Below are 15308 nucleotides of genomic sequence, written 5' to 3'. Positions count from 1 at the left end.
TTGTGGATTTTCTTTCAATTTCTATTTTACCCTCTGGCTCTAGAATATCAGGGCAGTTCTCCTTGATAATTTATTAAAAGATGATATCTAGGCTCTTTCTTTGATCATGGCTTTCAGGTAGTCCAATGATTTTTAAATTATCTCTCCTGGATCTATTTTCCAGGTCAGCAGTTTTTCCAATGAGATATTTCACATTGTCTTCCATTTTTTCATTCCTTTGGTTCTGTTTTATAATATCTTGATTTCTCATAAAGCCACTAGCTTCCACTTGCTCCAGGTTAATTTTTTTTGTTTTTTTTTTGTTTGTTTGTTTTGTTTTGTTTTTCATTTAATTTATTGAATATATTTAGTTTTCAGCATTGATTTTCACAAGAGTTTGAATTACAAATTTTCTCCCCATTTCTACCCTCCCACCCACTCAGAGATGGCATATATTCTGGTTGCCCCTTTCCCCAGTCAGCCCTCCTATCTGTCACCCCACTCCCCTCCCATCCCCCTTTCCTTTCTTCTCTCATAGGGCAAGATAAATTTCTACGCCCCATTGCCTGTGTACCTTATTTCCTAGTTGCATGCAAAAACTTTTTTTTGTTGTTGTTTTTGAATGTCTGTTTTGAAAACTTTGAGTTCCAAATTCTCTCCCCTCTTCCCTCCCCGCCCACCCTCCCCAAGAAGGCAAGCAATTCAACATAGGTCACATGCATATCATTATGTAAAACCCTTCCACAATACTCATGTTGGGAAAGATTAACTATGTTTTGCTCCTTCCTAACCAATGCCCCTTTATTGAATTTTCTCCCTTGACCCTGTCCCTTTTCAAAAGTGTTTGTTTTTGATTACCTCCCCCCTTTTTAATCATTCCCCCTCACCTGCCCCCTCTTCCCTTCCTGGAGAACCACTTTTTCTTGCCACTTTTATGCAAGATAATTTACCCCATTCTATCTCTCCCTTTCTCCCTCTCTCAATATATTTCTCTCTTATCCCTTAATTTGATTTTATGTTTTTAGATATCATCCTTTCATATTCAACTCATTCTGTGCCCTCTGTATATATATATATATACATATATATATATATATATATATATATATATATATACATATATATGCATAGTCCTTTCAGCTACTATGATACTGAGGTCTCATGAATCATACCCATCATCTTTCCATGTAGGAATGTAAACGAAACAGTTCAACTTTAGTAAATCCCTTATGATTTCTCTTTCTTGTTTACCTTTTCATGCTTCTCTTGGTGTGTTTGAAAGTCAAATTTTCTATTCAGCTCTGGTCTTTTCACTCATAAAGTCACTAGCTTCCACTTGCTCCAATCTAATTTTTAAGGTAGTATTTTCTTCAGTGATCTTTTGGACCTCCTTTTCTATTTGGCTAGTTCTGCCTTTCAAGGCATTCTTCTCCTCATTGGCTTTTTGGAGCTCTTTTGCCATTTGAGTTAGTCTATTTTTAAGGTGTTATTTTCTTCACTATTTTAGGGGTTCTTTTTAATAATTTAATACTTTATTTTCCCCAATTACATGTAAAACAAATTTTCTTATTCTTTTTTTTAAATTTTCATTTCCAAATTCTTTCCCTTCCTCATTGAGAATGCAAGCAATTTGATGTAGGCTATACACAAGCAGTTATGGAAACATATTACGATGTTAGTCATGTCGAGGAAGAAAACACAGCCCCCCCACTCCCCACGCCAAAAAAAAAAAGAAAAAAAGTGTAAAGAAAAAGTATGATTCAATCTGCATTCAGATTCCATCAGTTCTTTTTTTCTGGAGATGAATAGCATTTTTCATCATAAATCCTTCAGAATTGTCTTGGATTATTATATTACAGAGAATAACTAAGGCTTCACAGTTCTTTATCACGTAATATTACTGTTACTATGTATGATGGTCTCCTAGTTCTGCTCATTTCACTTTGCATTAGTTCATATAAGTCTTTTCAGGTTTTCCAAGAGCATCATTTCTTGTAGAAAAATAGTATTCCTTCACAATCATATACAACAACTTATTCAGCCAATCCCCAATTGATGGAGATGCCTCAATGTCCAATTCTTTGCTATCATTAAAAGAGCTGCTATAAACATTTTTGTACATGTAGACCCTTTTCCTTTTAAAAATATCTTTGGGAAACAGATCTAGCAATGAATTTGCTTGGTCAAAGGGTATACATGGCTTTTTAGACCAAATTGCTGTACAGAATGGTTTAATCAGTTGTGAAAGTTGAAATAATTTCACTAACAGTGCATTAGTGTCTCATTTTTCTCACATCCAGTCCTTTTCTGTCATATTAGCCAGTTTGATAGGTGTAGAGTGGTAGAATTATTTTAATATACATTTATTTTATCAATAGTGATTTAGAGCATTTTTTTCATATGATTATAGTATTGATTACTTTGTGCAAGGAAGGATCTCAAGAAGACAAAAATAGTTCAGCCTATTCGACAGAGACTCTCCTACATATTTCTCCTAACAGAAGTGAAATCCAGGGTTGACTACCGGGAACCTGCAAATTTTGAATCTAGATAGAGTAACATCAAATGAATAACCTCACTCATATTATGAAATGTAAGGGAGATTTAAGCCTGACTATACTTATCCAGGCCCTGCCTGCTATAGCCTTGCCTAAGTTCCCTTGAAGTTCTCAAATGATAGAGGGCCCCCACTGCAACTATAGCCTTTAGTAATACCCACAGCAACTGAGGAAGTTATACAGAGGCATATATAGTTAAGAAAGAAAAAAGAAAGAAACAAAGAAAGAAACATGAAAGAAAGGAAGGAAAGAAGGGAGAAAGAGAGAAAGAATGAAAGAATGAAAAAAAGAAAGGAAGAAAAACATATTCAACCAGGAGTGACATCAGATAAGGTGAAGGGAAGGAGAGGAAAAAAACTTTTATTAAATGCCTACTGTGTGCCAGGCATTGTACTAAACATTTTAAAATAGTATGTCATTTGTTCCTTTGCTTCCCTGGCCCTTAATTTCATCATCCATAAAATAATGAAAATAGTTATTAAGATCATTTCAGCTCTGATATTTAAGGAGAGTAGAAGAATAATATCTTTCCACTGAAAAGAGAAAACTACATTAAAAATGTTCTTGTGGGACTTTGCTTTGTGTGTGTGTCTATGTATTTGTGTCTGGGTGTCAGTGAATGTGTGTCCCATCTTTCTTGGCTTCCTATCCAGACTATCAATTACAAATACTGAAACACACTATGTGACAGGCTTCCTATGCTACTTTTGGCTAAAATGCATGGACTATACTGGCTGACTTTAGAAATCTGATTCTGCAAATACTAAGCTTTGCAGTCTACATTCACCTCATATGAGACTAAATAATACCAATGGAAAAAATCAACAGTGACTTGATCTTTATTGGGGAGTTAACTGATTAGTCAATTTCTCTTTCAAAGTTCTTCAAATGTTGAACAGTTTATTTTGCTTGGGTGAGTAAGTACGAAAGATCTGAGGCCTTTAGGGAGCTATTGTTTTTTCTATTGTTTTAGATCGACCTCACAGTTTTCTGCTATCACTGAAAAAAAGCTAAAGAATTAACAGAATACTGTCCAAAATGAAGGAACTGAGATATGTCCTGGTCAGATCATAGGTGGAGTATGACTTGAGTTCTAGGTGCCACCTTTTGAAAGGTATGTTCACAAGCCAAAATATGTTCAAAGGAGTGTTACCAAGTTAGAGAGGGGAAATGCCATGTAAGCATCAACTGAAGGAATTGTGTCTATTTAGCATAAAGAGTAGAAGACCAGAAGATGTCACAAGTATCTTGAGGGCTACCATATAATGAGGAAGTATGACTCAATGGAAAGAATACTATGATGCTTATGAAATCCGAATTCATGTCCTAGCCCTCTCACCAACTAGCTGTGTAACCTTGGACAAGTCATATGGCTTTACAGACCCCAATTTCCTCATGTTAAGTCCCTTCAATCAACACTTGTTTAGGATTCCATGACTAATGATAGATTAGATTAGATAAAATATTGATTCAGTACTTCCTATGTGCCAGGCTCTATACTAAGCCCTGAGAAGGCAAGAAAGACAATCACTGCTCCTAAGAAGCTGACATCCTAATGAGGGTCAGACAATACAAAAAATGGAACTGAATGGAGGTGGGATGGTTATCCACAAAGTGGAAAAGTCCAGAGGTTCAATTGCTGACACAGGTTAGAAATGAGCACAACTGGTATGGATGATTCCTCATGTTGAGGGTCTAAGTAGAAACTCAACAATTGAAGGAGGAGGCTATGGGGTGGAGACGTCTGCAACATGAGAAGGTGGCTGGGGTTGAAATTTTCCCAAGGTTAAGAATTAGGATGAATAAATGGAAACTGCAGGGTCATATTTGAGCTCAAGAAAAAAATAAAAACCTTTTCTAATTAGATCCATCCTACAATCACACTGCTTAATTAAGTAGTGTATTACCCATATCTGGAAGTATTCAAGCAAAGGACCTTTTTTTAGGAATAATGAAGAAAGAATTCTTACATTGAATGAAAATTTAGTCTACATCACTTCTAAGGTCCCTTTGAACTCCAATATTCACAGAATAGGAAAGCATGCAATATTATTGCAATTATATGTTTCCTTTGAACATTAAGAAATTACAACAGTCGAAAATAACTGATTAGGCAATTTCATATCTGTCTTATAGAAGCCAAATTCCCTTTTCTGTAATTGAAATTTTTAAAAATCCTAGATGACTATGAAACCCTATTACAGGACTGCAATAGGCCCAGGGAAAGTTGGCAGCTGAAAACCCACAGGTCAAATAATATTATCTCCTTTAGCAACTTTCCTTGGTACCCAGAATTCCCACCATAGTCATGCCTTTGGCCTAAGGCATAGAAGGCTCTTTTTGAAATGCAGTTTTGAAGAGTGAGGCATGAAGGAAATGGCGTGTGGTACCCAGTAGGTCCTGCCCGGAAACACATTTCCAGGGTGTAATACAGCAGGGTCCAAGACTATTTCAAACAAAAGAAGAAGAAAAGCAAAGAAATACCCTCAGAGTGCTCAGCAATATGCCAAGGCAGTCCTGCACAACCTGTAGCCCATGGACTGCATATGGCCTCAGGCCGCTTGTGGCACACCAAAGGATTTCAAGTGGCCGGTGAAAAATGTAGAAGAAAACCTCCTCCACATTTTTTGCAGGCTTCCCAAAATCCCTTAGTATGTGTTGGCCATAAGCAGCCCTCTGGCCTCAGGTTGTGCAGGCTTGTGCCAATGACACAGAGGTCAGGGAATGGGTCCTTGTCCTCTGGGAACTTATGTTCTATCTAGGGAGATATTAACGCATGTGAAAAATAATAACCACGTACAACATTTATTTAGCATTTCACATTTTGCAAAGGATTTTACATATATTCTTTTATTCTTATAGAGTAAGGAAGTCTGGTTTTAGTCCTGCCTCTGACATGGACATGGCTACGTGTCTCTTGACAGATTCTTTCTCAATGCCACAGGCATTAATCGAATCCGTCTTATCCAAACGTATTTTCCCAAACTCCCCAACATGTACACTCTACTCAAGAAGCACTAAGGTCCCTTCCTTCAATCGATAATTCTCTGGAACTCCATGATTAATGCTAGATTAGATTAGATACAGCATTTATTAAATGCTTCTTATGTGCTTATTCCATATTGCCTAGAACATTTAAGAAGAGAGAATGGCCACTATTGCTGGTGGATATGAGACTGACCAAAACCAGTTATTTTTGGTAGAGTTTGAATAGTCACTAAGAAAGGAACTGACCCAAGCAAGCTTTTCAGTATCAGTGAAGTTTGTCACTGAAGCTGAGTAAGCTATCTTAGAATATTTCCCTTACCTCCACCACCCCCATGAGGACATTGTACTAGTATGTGGACAAATTAAGAAGGAAATTGTGATGTGACTAGCATTAATGCCATCCCCTGCCACTGTAGCTGGCCTTGGCAAGTACCCAACAAACCTAGGGGTAGGGTAGAAGGATAAGCTTCCCCAAAGCATCAGTTTGTGGTGACAGATTTTAATACATGTACAGTTAACCTCCATATTTGTCAAAATGAGTCAAAGATGTCTACTTTTTCAGTGTCAGTCGGGGGCAGGGGACCTCATGTGGCCCTCTAGGTCCTCAAGTGCAACCTTTTGACCAAATCTAAACTTCACAGAACAAATCCCCTTAATAAAAGACTTAGACTCTAAGTGAACCACAGAGATAACACTTGGGGTTAAAGTCCCATTTCTATCACAAAAATTATTTAATCTCTTTGATATTCAGTTTTTCCTATGTAAAATTATGATAATAATAATATATGGACAACTTATTTCATAGGGTTATTAGGAGAAAATGATTAATAATCAAATTATTAATAATTATAATATTAATTAATAATACAATGTAAATAAATATCATTGTTATCTAGAATTATTGGTTAGCATCTTATCATTTATTTTTATACATTTATTACATTTGAAATATGTATATGTGAGGGTGTTTCCCTCTTAGATTTTGGCAAAATCATAGATTTTAAAGAGCAAGGACAGATAGTATGTGAGACTTTGAGGAGCTTATTTACAAAGCCAGGAAAGAGACAAACAGTGATATTACCCCAGTACAAAGTACCTCAGTATTTTGTTTCCCATTTGCATAAAAGCAACAGGAGTAACCCAGAAGTAAAAGAAAATGGTGTTAGGAATTTCTTATACTCAAATGTTCATATGGATCTGTGATCTCCTGTCTTAACACAATGCCTGACACATAGTAGGTGCTTAATAAATGTTGACTGATTGATCTCAACTTGGGAATTCTCTTCAATGAGGAAAATTCCAAAGCATCAACCATCCTATGCTACTCTCATCCATGTCCTCCCTAAACTTGCACTAAAATGTATTTCAGCATATAATTAACTTCCTCCTAGTCATTTTTCAGTGAACTTTTCTAAAAATATTTGACCCTTGGTTATCACATGACAAGTGGCAACTAGCTGGATCATAAAAATAGATCCCAGCATGACTTTTGTTTAGAAATATGTATGTATAGAGGCAGCTAGGTGGCACAGTGAATTGAGTACGAGTCCTGGAGTCAGGAGCACCTGAGTTCAAATCTAGCCTCAGACATTTGACACTTACTAGCCATGTGACCTTGGGCAAGTCACTTAACCCCAATTGCCTTGCCTTCCTCCTCAAAAAACCAGAAATATATATGTGTGTTTATATATACATATATATAAACATGCATATACATATACACATACATATATATATACTCATGTATAAATATGTATGTATATATTCACATATATATGCCTTTTTACTCATATTTCTTTAAAATAACAACCTAATAAAATGATTAAACTTGAAGAGAAAACTGAGGAACCTTGAACCAAAGAGTTTTGGGGTGCTTATTGTACAAAAGATCATAGCCACCAGGGATGAAGTTTAGGGAAATATACCAGAAAGGTATCATAAGTAAGAGTGAGGTTTCTTACTGAGGTGGCCCACATGTCTCAGAAAGCAAAGTCAAGGAAAAGAAGAGACTATCACTCTCTGCCCTGCTACCTGTTGGCTGGGAGACACTAAAAACCTCAGAGTGCTGCCCAAAGGGCAGAACAGGAGAGGCTTCTACCAATCTTAAACTAAAGGTCTCTTTCTCGAAAGGCAAACACCATGCCAGCTCAGAACTTCATCTGAGCCTGAAACAGAAGAGAAAATAGCTGTCATCCGAGAGTAACTCCAGTTAAATGCAGCCCAGTTAAGCAGAGGCGCAGCCTAGTCAAGAGTGACTGTCTAGCTGTTAGGAGTTGGTTCATCCAGACAGCCAAGTCACCCAGTGCAGAAATAGAGCAGCCCAGACTAGCAGCTAAGCCATAATCTAACCCATATATCATTTCCAGTGGCGAATTTTGTAAAAACATTTCAAGAGAGAGAGAAAAAAAACCCAGTGGGGCCCTACATTTCTGGAGAGAGGAGATATGTTAGGGCCCTGTATTTCTATAATTGTGACATATCTGCCTTCCAAGTAATTTACTTTCCAGTTTGCACCCACTCTTCCCCAAGGATGCTGTATGTGTTGGTGGGAGAGGGTACTACAGATTTATGGAAGGAATGATGTATTACTATTGTTCTTGCTATGTCGTTTGAGTAAATACCTTTTTAAACAATTAAATTGGGTCTACTTGCTGAATATTGGAGCTTAATAACAATACAAAGCAGTCTATGATTAGGTACCAAAATAGTCGCTAATCCTATAGGAGTTCATAGAAAGTCCAGATGGAGTAATCAAGAAAGGCTTTGTGAAGAAAGTACAATCTCATATAGGCCTTCAATGATGTGCAAGATTTTGATATTCAAGAAATAAGTACATTAAGAAGATAAATTAAGTACATCATTCTGATGCTGCACTAAAATTACTGCCATAAAATTAACATTGTTTAATTAGTCTCACATTCTAATTGGGCCATTAAGAGGCAAGGCCAGTCCCACAGGAAAATGACCCTCCTGAAGTGTAAGCCTTGGAGAAAAAAAAATATATATAATCATTATCTCTCTCTAATTGAGCACTTTCTTTCCTTAGATTTTGGAAGCAGCATGAAGATGATTTACTGATGTAGGAACTGGGTGGAGCAGACCACAAAGGGATAAATAGAAAACATCTGTAATGAACTATTTGAGAGAAGAGAAGGGGAAAAAAAGAGTATGGTTTGCAAGTGAAACAAAGTACAGATGATTTGGCTCGATTTAGGCCAAACCAAACACACACATTAAACATTGCACTTGGCCACAGTGAATGGAGGGAGAAGTGGCCAACATTGCATCAGACACACATTGTGGATGGAGGAAATGAGGTTAGTCAAGCCAGCTGGGACATCAAAGGGGCTGCTCTTGAAGGGAATAGTGGGAAAGGGTTCCCCCTTTGGTAGAGTTTGCAAAGTTCAGCCAAAGCCAGTCCAAGGGGACCAAGTCCAAGAACAAGCTGATGAGGGCTCCCTATACCACAAGGGCCCTCTCCTCCTGCAGAGTGGGTGTAATGGAGAAGGCAGTCATGAGGGGAAAAAAGAGGAGGGGTCACTTTTTTGTCCTTTTTCATTTGGAGCCCCCATGTGCACTGATTTAACCCCATTCACAAAGGTTAATAGCAAGGAAGACTAAAAGGAGTATGTTTGTGTGGCTGCTCCCTTCAGGAGCCTCATTGTGAGAACCGTGTTTCTGTATCTGTAGGAGCACAGACTTTGCATTTGCCAAGTTTCTGCTTAGAGCTATTTTAACGTAAACTGTTGGTCTTTTAAATTGAAAGAGCAAGTGCTACACAAGAACATTTATTAAGCTCATGTTATGTACAAGGTACTCTGCCAGGCACTGGAATAGATAAGAAACCACAGTGAAGGAGTTTACAGTTTAGTTGATCACAGGATCTTAGATTTGGAACCATAAGAGATCTTAAGGGTCATCTGATCCAGTGGTATCAAACTCAAATAGAAATGGGTCACTGTGGCTATGTATTGATTTTTTTGTTGTTTTCAGTTATGTCTGAGTCTTTCTGACCCTTTGGGGGTTTTCTTGGCAAAGATACTGGAGTAGCTTGCCATTTCTTTCTCTAGCTCATTTTACAGTTGAGGAAACTGAGGCAAACAGGGTTAAGTGATTTGCCCAGGGTCACACAGCTTGGAAATGTCTGAGTCCTGATTTAAACTCAGGAAGATGAGTCTTCCTCACTCCAGGCCTGATACTTTATCCCAGGGGTGGGGAACCTGTGGGCTCGAGGCCATACGTGCCCTCTAGGTTCTCAAGTGTGGTTGATGGAATCTAAACTTCACAGAATAAATCCCCTTAATAAAAGGATCTGTTCTGAAAAGTTGGACTCCATCAAATGACCACACCCCAGAAGGCCACATGTGGCCTTGAGGCCGCAGGTTCCCCATTCCTACTCTATCCACTGTGCTATCTGCTGTCTGCATATTGACTTAGAAACCACAAATTGATATGTGTGTGTATAAATATATTATATGTATATATGTATAATATATGTGTATATGTATGTGTGTATATAAATAATATTTTTTATTTTTTCTGTTAAACATTTGCAGATTGTATTTTCATCTTACTTAAGCAGCCCTTAGGAGTTTTGAAGATGGGGGTTCGTGGCCCACCTGAATCTGAGTTTGACACATCTAGTTCAATGCCTTTATACTATAGAGGAAAGGAAATGATTTGCCCAATTTCACCCTCATTGTGATTGGTTAAATCAGGACTCAAATATAGGCCATATGAGTCCAAAGTCCAGCAAACACATAGTCAATAAGCATTTACTAAGTGCCTACTATGAGCCGATTCTCTGAATATTAAAGAGTGTAGAAGAAGAGTATGAGATAAGGGATGCCCATTTCACCTTTTCTTCCTCTCTAAATACTCTCCCAGCCCTGGCCCTCAGAGAAACTACTGAGGACTGGTAAGGGAGAATGAAGGCTTGGTGCAATGTTGGAGATATTCTTTCCTCATCTCCCAACCCTTTGCCCCCTTCTTTCTCTCAGGATGCTTGACTGCTCACAGGAGTTGGATGAGGTGAGAATCAGCAAGTTCATTCCTTCCAATGAGATAGAGAACTACCAGGCATTATTCTCTTTCTTCCATTTATTCCCTGCAGTGTTCCTACACTGTCATCTGATGTACTTTTGCCACTTAACTGCCTCTTGCTTTTTGCAGCATAGCTACCTCCTTCAATCATTACCAGGTCTTTTCAATCTTCATGCAGTTGCACTCTCTTTTATATGGTGTCCCCCCTAATTAGAGAGGGTGAGCTCTTTGAGAACAGGGACTGTCTAATCTCAATATAAAGAGAAAAAATATGTTTTTACTGTTTGTATCCCTAGAGCTTAGCACATTGCTTGGCGCATCATAAACACATAATAAATGGTGTTTTTTAATTCACTCAAAATTTTATGAGATCTAATAAAAAGAGAAATGATTTTCATTTGGAGGGATGGGAAATGCTTCACAGAGGTGGTAACATTTGAGCTGGGACCTGACAGAGGACAGCATGGAGATGAAGATAGTGGTCCTTCCAAAAATAAAAGAAAAGTGAAAATTTAGATGCAGGAAAAGGTATAATATTAGGAATCATTGTATATATAGTCAAACAATAACATTGTGTAATAAACAAGCTATTTCCACTTGCTACTTAATTTTTAAATAAAATATAAATTACAACCTAATCTTCTATTTTAACCAAGATAGATCCTCTATTCAACCCAGAATCAGAACAATTGCATTCAAGATTATCTTGACATCGCCTAGTTGGCATTAGTCAAATGCATTGAACTTCTCTGTCTTAGTTTCTTCATTAAAAAGATGGTAAGACCAGGTGATCATAACCCCTAACATTCTGTGTTTCTAATCCCAACTCCTTATTCAAACTGTCCATGGATGGAATGCTTTTTCTCTCTCTGCCTGCGTAAATCTCCCTGCCTCTGTGTCTGTCTGTCTTTCCAAATTCCATATCTTTCACAAACTTCCGCTCAACTCAGTATTGTCTTTCATTCCTCACCTACCGAGGCAGCTCCCTCTTACTATATCCTCTAATATCCAATTATATGCAATCTAGAATATCCTCTATGATCATAGGACTTAGAACTAGAAGGAACATAAGCCAATCCCCTCAGTTTACAGACTGGAGAAATGAGACCCATAGAGAATAAGTGATTTGTCGCAGGTCACATCAATAATAAGTAGCAGAAGTAGGTTTTGACCCTGAGACTTGGGGCCTCAAATCCAGTGCTCTGCCCAATAGTCCAAGCTGGTTCACAGTAGTCTATCCATTTGTATTTTATTACTTTCAATAGATAGCAAGCATGACAAGGGTGAAGACAATGTCTTCTATTGCTTATATATCTTCCTCAGACCAACATAGCAGGGCTCAGTATGTGTGTGGGAGGCTTAATTCAGATAGCAAACAAAAAATGAGAATTCCCACAATCTGAAGTATGGAAGATAATAACTTATTCACAAAGGGAAACAGGCCCAGGCACATTTTCCAATGGGCAGATTTCCAACACTGTGCTGTCAGCACCCCCAATAGCATTTCTGAATTCCATGGGAATCCTGGGACTAAGGAATTGGTCAATGTCTTTTCATAACAGGAGTTATGAGGAGTCTTACAGACTGACAGTCATTCTTCAATCTTGTTCTGACTGGGTCAGAAATCATTAAGATGCTATGTGTGTTGTGTTAGTTTTTATCATTTGCTGAGCAATGACAGGCTTCCTCCATCCTGTCCAGGTCCAAGAATATAAACACTCATACTGCAATTCAGGAAGCACAGAAAGTGAAAGAAGGGAAGAACAACAGGTAAAGGAGTGATTTTGGTATTGTAATTGATTGGGTCCCATGTAGGCATGCATTTTGTGAAAAGGCTTGTGGATATAGTACTAGCCTTGGAGTCAGGAAGAGTCAGATAGAAGTCCAATTAATGATGCAAAATAACTTTGTGGTAGTTGAGAAAGGCACTAAACCTCTCAATACTCCAGGAAGCTCTATAAGTTAAAGATAAGCCACTCAGTCACCTAGCATTAAGTGCTTAACAAGAATAACAAAAATGTGCCAAGCTCTGTCCTAAACATGAGGGATACAAGTAGAAAGAAGCATAATCTCTGCCTTTAAGGAGTTTACCTCCTAAGCAACATCAACGGAGGGAGTTTCTAAAAGAGTTTCACATGCTAATCTGGACCCCTTTCCACCTCCCTTCCCAACACACACACACACACACACACACACACACACACACACATCTTATAGCAGAACAAGTGTTGACTTTAAAGTGAGAGAACCTGGCTTCAAAACCCAAGTTTGCTAGTGGTGACCTTGGGCAACTAATTTGAATTTCTCTTGGAAAAAAATAGCAAGATTTTTTCAGAAGCAAGATTGTGAATCTCCAAGGGCCTAGCCAGGTTGAGTGGCCAGTGACAGGGTGACCAAGGAGATAATTTAGCCAGTAAATCTTGGTTGGTCATTAATACCAAATTAGAGTATTTCCAGTTGTTTCCCCAGCTTTCTAACTCAATGCTCCTCTACACTCTATTTCTAATCATTTGTTTGTTTCCTCCTACGTAAAATTAAGGAGCATGCTTCTCAGTATAAATCCCACTTTCACATTATTCTGGCCTAGTCCCATGAAGTTTAAGGCTTTTGCTCACAGAATCTATAGAACAAGCATCAAAACCTTGGGAAGTAGCTCACAAAAACTGGTGTGAAATAAACAAAAGGTGGTAGAAGGATCTTGTGTCCAAGTCATCGATGATGGTAATAGAAAGTAAATCTGCTCAATAGGGAAGTACATAATACTTAACCCACGAACTCTAAGGGCTTCAGATTGTCTGAATCTACTTCTCCAACAATCTAATGCTGTTCTGATCCTCTAATTACTATGGTGATATAAAAGGGCCTTGGCAAGTGGGTAAACACTTCCCTATTCATTATTTTCATGGTAACCTTACTAAATTGGATGAATTATGACATAGGGAAATTGTGACCCTGAAAGTTAGTGGAATGAGGCAGGGACAGCATGTAATTTGATGGGAAGAAAAACAGAAATATTATAGTCACAGCTACTGAAGACTCAGAAAGGAAAGTTCTTGCCACCAAAGTCATTGGCACAGTGAAATGGTTCAGCATCAGAAACTGATATGATTTTATCAGTGGAAATGACATTAAAAGATGAAGTAGTAAGGGGTCTTTGCTGCTGCATGGACCATGAGGACCATGAGGACCATGAGATCTTTCTATCTCACCTGCAGCTGAAACTTCCTGTGTTGTCTCCCTTACTAGAATGTGACCTTGAGATCAAAGACTGTCTTATTTTTTATTTGTATCCCCAGCACTTAGAACAATGTTTCACACGTAGTAAGTGCTTAATAAATACTTTATTCATGCATTCATCCAAAAATAGTGGCCTGTTGTCTAGTAGAAACTAAGGAATCTATGATTATCTTTGAGGCTTTGCTTGTAGATAATGTGGAGAAATAGTTTGCTGGATTTCTGATGAGTATTGCTGTTTCCATAATATTCTTTATCACTTCTGTTTTCTTTTGTTTATTCATTTATTGATATTTCTAGCCTTGTTTTATGAATTGGGACTCTGTGTATGGACCTACCTCTATGCATTTCTGTTAGGAAAGGTAGAAACATCTACGCATTGATCAGTATTATTTCAAAGCTCAGTCACTCATTTATTTCACACCGATTTTTGTGAACCCCAAAGTTTTAAGGATGGTTCTAGGTTATCTTATGTGAATTTTGTGAGCAAAATCCCTTAACTCCATGTGATCATGCCAAAAATTATATGATATTTGGGTTTAGAACTGCAAGGATGCCCCCTCATTTTACACAGGAGGAAACAACCCAAAAGAACAGAAACAGAAATAGAGTACTCTAGAGCAAATCGTCCCAAGTAGATGGTCCCTGGGTATCCCAAAGTACATAGATCTTCTGGGCACTATGTACCGGTCAGGCACAAATTATACAGATCAGTGTCATAGAGGTCTCTACCATTCCTATCAGAAATGAACAGAGCCTTGCTTGTAGATAATGTAGAGAAATTGTCTTCTGGATTTCAGATGAATCATCAAAGTCTAGTGGAAGGACAAAAGTCAAAATGACTGACAGTGGCCCAGGAGGCAGTGGATGTCCTTGGCATCTTCAATGTCTGACCAAGCTCTAAGTGTCCCATAGTGCCTGCTTCATCTACCTTCAAACAAATTGTTCTCATCCACCCATTTCACTGGAAGAAGTCTTCACATGCTTGGGGTAGATACCTCCTTAATTCACCAACAGGTTTATGGCCCACTGGTTACCCTCAACCTTGTTTAGCCCATATTCTGAGGAAGTTTACCAGGCTATGGCCACTGTGAATGTTACATCTTGTTGGAGCCACAGGTGAGAGCTCAGTGGTAGGTGGACACCAAAGGTAAATGAGCAGCCCTGTAAAGCCCAGCTTGGAAAGCCCTTGAGCAGAGGTGCTAGTCCTCCTTGAACATCCATATACCCCACATGTAAGGTAGTAACATATACAGAAATGAAGTAACACGTACAGGTAGTAACATATATATATATATATATATATATATATATATATATATATATATATATATATGACATATTATATATATATAATATGTATATATAAAAGAAGTAATGTATATACAGTGCTTTGAAAACCTTAAAATGCTATATAAATGCTGGCTATCTGAGAGAAGTAAAAAGAGTCCATTATTCAGATTGAATTCTACAATAATCAGAAGTTGTCTTTTATTCTCCAATTTT

Source organism: Trichosurus vulpecula, chromosome 1 (genome assembly GCF_011100635.1).
Source record: "Trichosurus vulpecula isolate mTriVul1 chromosome 1, mTriVul1.pri, whole genome shotgun sequence".
Classification (NCBI taxonomy): domain Eukaryota; kingdom Metazoa; phylum Chordata; class Mammalia; order Diprotodontia; family Phalangeridae; genus Trichosurus; species Trichosurus vulpecula.
Note: the sequence above shows the minus strand (reverse complement) of the source record.